The sequence below is a fragment of the Sinocyclocheilus grahami genome, unplaced genomic scaffold (assembly GCF_001515645.1).
Source record: "Sinocyclocheilus grahami isolate Dianchi unplaced genomic scaffold, SAMN03320097.WGS_v1.1 scaffold1467.1, whole genome shotgun sequence".
Taxonomy (NCBI): domain Eukaryota; kingdom Metazoa; phylum Chordata; class Actinopteri; order Cypriniformes; family Cyprinidae; genus Sinocyclocheilus; species Sinocyclocheilus grahami.
In genome coordinates, this window is record NW_015506646.1 from 9,213 (window position 1) to 15,295 (window position 6,083).

The following is a 6,083-nucleotide window of genomic DNA, read 5'->3' on the forward strand; positions in this document are numbered from 1 at the left end:
CATTGAATTCAGTGATGTCAACATCCAGCTCAGTTCAGTTTAAATAATATCTTTGCAATCATGTCAACGATAACGCTGGAAATGAAGTGTCCCCAACTAAGCAAGCCAGAGGCGACAGCGGCAAGGAACCAAAACTCCATCGGTGACAGAATGGAGAAAAAACCTTGGGAGAAACCAGGCTCAGTCGGGGGGCCAGTTCTCCTCTGACCAGACGAACCAGCAGAACGGAAAAATCAATATAAGACGTAATAAAACAGACGATGAACAATATTAACAGCAATTATTATATGATGCAATCAAACTTATAGCAAAATGTGGTAGTTCTGGATGTTGTTTCAGGGTTGGCATCATCTGAGGTCCTCTGAGGAGTTGCATCATCTCTTCTCAGGTGTTCTGGATCCAGACTGAAGCTTGTGTAAATCCTAGTTACCACGGGATGTTAATCCCGTGGCAAAAGACAGAGAAACAAATACAAACATAATTAGCGTAGCTGCTGTTCCAACCAAGCAAAAATGATTTGTTTAACCCAAACTAACGAATAATAATGTGCATTTGATTAGATATAACTGCAGTAAAAGATTATGACTGCAGTAAAAGATTATGAGATGCATTATTTGAATGCTTGGCCAAAGAGATGTGTCTTTAATCTAGATTTAAACAGAGAGAGTGTGTCTGAACCCCGAACGGTATCAGGAAGGCTATTCCAGAGTTTGGGAGCCAAATGCGAAAAAGCTCTACCTCCTTTAGTGGACTTTGATATCCTAGGTACTACCAAAAGTCCAGAATTTTGCGACCTTAGAGAGCGTGATGGATTGTAGCGTGGTAGAAGACTAGTTAGGTACGCAGGAGCTAACCCATTAAGGGCCTTATAGGCAAGTAATAATATTTTGTAACTGATACGGAACTTAACAGGTAGCCAGTGCAGAGACTGTAAAATTGGGGTAATATGATCATATTTTCTTGACCTGGTAAGGACTCTAGCCGCTGCATTTTGGACTACCTGTAGCTTGTTTATTGAAGATGCAGGACAACCACCTAGAAGTGCATTACAATAGTCCAGTCTAGAGGTCATGAATGCATGAACTAGCTTTTCTGCATCAAACAACAACAAAAACACTTCAATTTATTCAACTGAATGAAAAAGTTCATAAGGCTCCCACGTGTCCTTCCACTTTAATCCACTGGAAAACAAAATCAATTTTAAGTAAATTATTTTCACACTAAGAGACATTAAAAAAACAAGATGCAAGTAAAACTGCATTTAAGTAGCATAATATAAGATAAAGAGAATAAAGTTCACACAAACTTGTGTAAAACGGTTTTATTTACAGCTTAACTAGAAAACTTTGCATGCTAAGCGTTTTTCAATATAAATCAATATCAATATAAAAAGTACATACCAGCCAGAGCAAGGCTGCCAGCGCACCTTTGTCTCTTTCTTCCCCTGAAATTAAGCAAATTACATGAACTTTTTTTTCAAAATGTAAATTCTTTATTTATTTTTTTATCCCAAAGCTGTCTGAAGCTGTCTCACAGAAATTCAAATTAAAGCTGAATAAAATCAATTCAATGTTACTTACATTTTTTTATATTCTCATTCCCATGGTTTTTACAAATGGAAAGTCTCCTTTGTTTAAATGCACTGGGCAGTCTATTAGGAAGAGGGCAAAAACATAATTATATTACTATTTGAACAGGACTGAGGCTTCAAACACACAATGCTGGATGTATGTATGTATGTATGCATTGATGGATGGACGGATGGATTGAAAATTAAAGGCATATAGATGTAGAATGATAGAAATAAATCTGACATTCACATGTGTTACATATATACATTTCTTATTGTGTGTTAATAGTTAAAAAGACCAAGACAATCTTCCAATGTATTTTAAGTATTAAAATGCAGTTTAATGGTACATTGCAAAAACTGTGGGGTAAACACTGTTTGATGAACAGTTCAGTGTACATATGGCCCCAAACTATAGATGATGACTGACAATTAATCTCATCTAGATGTTTTTCGTTTTGCAAACTACATTCTTTTTGCCTGATGTGTGTACAGATCCTTTGAAACAGTATATAAGTCCTTTGATCCTGTAATGTTGTACCATTTTCCCTTTCTTTTTTATTACATTAGTTAATAAGGTGAAGGTGATATATAACAATAACTAAAACCAATAAAATAATTACATTTTTTACTTAACTTTCAACAGCAGGAGGAAAAAAACAATGTGAAAAATATTGTAATATGCAAACAAAAATGACATTAAGGGAATTACCTTTAATCTTGTAGTGAAATTTGTTCAATTTTGAGACGGGTAGATGAAGGGCATTGTGTGCTGAAGCAGAGGCGTGGACAGAGTCCTCAGGACCTGAAGAGAGTTTAAATGGATAGACTAGACTAGACTAGACTAGACTAGACTAGACTTGACAGACAGACAGATAGAGTCACAGTAGTGTTACCTGTAATCAATTTTGAGACGGGTAGATGAAGGGCATTGGGTGCTGAAGCAGAGGCTTGGACAGAGGCCTCGCGACCTAAATAGGGAGTGTATATAACCGGATCACAGGGTCTTGTTCCTTGAGCAGGCATCTTGTAAAGTAAAAATAAATGTCAAAAGGTCAATATGACAAGAAAAACAATATGTTATATGTCCAAATTATTAAACATGCTAAAACAAAATCCTTACTTTAAAGAATAAAAAATGACAGCAAAGTAATGAAGCCCTTCTTCTTTTTTTTTTAAATATGCTTTTAGATAAGTGGTTCTCAACTCCAATCCTTGGGACCAAAGACACTGGAAGGGAAGCCTGCAACCTTTAGCCAAAAAAGCGTAATGGGTAATACTAACACTGTGGCTTTGTCGATATGCAGGAAAGGAGACCAGAGACTGTTTTTTAAATGGATGTTAATGGAGAAGAGGCTTCACTACATTTCTCAGGGTCTGGCGTCTGTGGTTCTCCCTCTCACCACCAGAGGTCTTGACTCCACACACCTGTGCACACACTCACTCACACACACACTCACTCACACACACACAGACACACGCAGCTGTTGCCCATCCGGAACTCCATCACCTTGACTCCACACACCTGTGCACACACTCACTCACACACACAGACACACAGACACAGACTCACACACACACACGCAGCTGTTGCCCATCCGGAACTCCATCACCTTGACTCCACACACCTGTGCACACACTCACTCACACACAGCTGTGTCCCATCCTGAGGGCTATTTATGCGTCTTCCCCATGCCACACCGGGCGGATTATTAATGTATGTTAGTAGTGGTATAGAGTTTGTTCCGGGACTGATGCAAGCCAAGTGGCCGTATTGCGTCCGAGTCCATTTTTCGGTTTCAAGCCTGTTTCAGAGTCTTAGCTCTGTTTGTGTTTTCTGTTTTCACCTTTGTTTTTCCCCTAAGTAAATAAAACCTGCACTTGGACCCAAACCTTTGTTTACACGGTGTTTCCTGACTGCGCCGTGACAACATTGAATAAACCGCTTTTGTGAGGAAGCTTACCATTTACTGAATCGACTGCCTGTCTGCTAATCTTCAACATGTTTTATGCTACACAATACTTTTATTGGGAACGATATGTAGATTTGACTATGATAAAAAGGTTATTTTATAAGACAGAGAAGGGAATGTCACGACAAGTAGGACACATTTATTGCATTACCATAGTTTTTAATAGTAATATTGAGTGATATTGTAATGTATATTGTCTAAAGAAAGCAAAAAATACAGTTTTATTTCTTTGGCTTTCAGGTTTTACCAGTTATGGTAAGACTTGAATTGTAATGACTATTATGCATGTATGCATATATAACACTGATATTATACATAATGAATAAAGAGATAATGAATAATTTAATTGTAAATATTGTTACATTGTATGTTGTTTAATGAAAATTAAAAAAATTAAGTGTTCTTTTTATCGCTGCTAGGTTAGAATTGTATTGTAATAATTTATGAAGTTAAATATATACATATAATTTTAATAAAATGAATATGTTTTATCCTCCCTGCAGTGACTAATTTGCAGCTAATAAGAGATATTTGCTCTCTTTTTTACCGTAGTAAAGCACATTTCACAAACAATGCAGACCTACTGTACATTTACTAGTGGCATAACACCAAATATAGAACATTTATTCACAAGACCAGTGCGCTAATCCACAAGAAACTGATTAATGAAAACTGTAACAAACATAAAACTTTGAATGGCGGGCACTGATGTCACTGGCATTACACGATAGGCTGAAGTGCCTCACGTGTTCCAAGTTAGCTGTTATGCTTTCTCCAATGGTAAGAGATACAGACCCTCTCATCTCCACAATAATAAGTCAATGGGTGCGTCTCAATCAGCTCCCGAACTCGTGAATCAGTATATCGTGTACAAATTCAGGCACTGGTAAGGACAGTAAAGGACACTGGCTCACTACACATTGGGACACTGATGACTCTATTTCAGGCGACATCACACACATCATTGTACAACATCACTACTGGTATTTATGAACAACAGCAGAGCTGATATCTTTCTGACATTACTTGTAATTACTTGCAAGTACACTATATTGCCAAAAGTTCTGGGACTCCTGCCTTTACATGCACATGAACTTTAATGACATTCCATTCTTAATCCATTTTTGACCATTCTTCTAGAAGCACATTTGTGAGGTCAGGCAGTGATGTTGGGGAGAAGGCCTGGCTCGCAGTCTCCACTCTAATTCATCCCAAAGGTGTTCTATCGGGTTGAGGTCAGGACTCTGTGCTGGCCAGTCAAGTTCCTCCACACCAAACTCACTCATCCATGTCTTTATGGACCTTGCTTTGTGCACTGGTGTGCAGTCATGTTGGAACAGGAAGGTGCCATCCCCAAACTGTTCCCACAAAGTTGGGAGCATGAAATTGGCCAAAATGTCTTGGTATGCTGAAGCATTAAGAGTTTCTTTCACTGGAAGTAAGGGGTCAAGCCCAACCCCTGAAAAACAACCTTTGTTATAATACCACTAACAGTTGACTGTGGAATATTTAGTAGTGAGGACCTATGGCAACCTATCACGGTACCATGATTGAGCTCCTGAGAGCGACCCATTCTTTCACAAATGTTTGTAGAAGCAGTCTGCATGCCTAGGTGCTTGATTTTATACACCTGTGGCCATGGAAGTGATTGGAACACCTGAATTCAATGATTTGGAGGGGTGTCTCAATACTTTTGCCAATATAGTGTACATTGACTAAAATTATGATAAAAACTTAAAGCTCACGTGATTTAAGTTTAGCGCTTCAGAACTTTCGTTAAGGGAACATAGTGAGCATCAACTGGGGAGCTAATTGAGAAGCACCCAATCTCTGATGGGACCCACTGCTCTGCACATTTTGCATGTCTTCCTTATTTAACACACCTGATCCAGATCATCAGCTCATTAGGAAAAAGCTTCCTGAACTCAACTGAGTGTGCAGAGCAGTGGTGGGTCCCAAGGACTGGAGTTGAAAAGTACTGTTTTAGACCATCCTGACACGTTACTGACATTCTTCCAAATATCTTCTTTTGTGTTCAGCAGTACAGTACAAAGAAATTTATACAGGTTTGGAACTACTTGAAGGTGAGTAAATGATGACAGTTAATTTTTGGGTGAACTATCCCTTTAATAAAGTTCATCATGCTTCATGCTCCAAAGGCCAACTTTAACATTTGAATGCATTTAATATAGTGACTTACCAGAACATTTGCAGAATTTACAAGTTTACAAAAATTATTTGAACCTTTCATATTTTTGACCCATCTGTCATTTATTTTTTGTTTTGCAACTTTTATGGCCTTTTTCATGTCTTGTTTTTGCCCGCAGTGTTTGCAGGTTTTGCAAGCCACTGAAATGTGGACATTGCATGATCTGCATATTTTTAGTGTGGACCCAGGCATCCTGTGATAAACAAAAAACACACATTTTTACATGAGCATACATGTAGCAAGTCATTCACTGCAATGTTATGTTTTTATGCTTCTAAAAAGTAGCATAGACCAATACAATTTCCATGCTGGTTAATGCTGCTGGTGTGGT

At 38.1% G+C, this 6,083-nt stretch overlaps 1 long non-coding RNA gene across 1 annotated transcript; it reads right to left on the reverse strand.

Moving 5' to 3' along the window:
* Positions 1 to 1,111: 1,111 nt before the first annotated feature.
* Positions 1,112 to 1,607, reverse strand: LOC107570503 (uncharacterized). Its single transcript, XR_001607045.1, has 3 exons — positions 1,581 to 1,607; positions 1,401 to 1,444; positions 1,112 to 1,181 (listed from the first exon to the last, which is right to left on the reverse strand). It is a non-coding gene; the product is annotated as an uncharacterized lncRNA (long non-coding RNA).
* Positions 1,608 to 6,083: the final 4,476 nt, after the last annotated feature.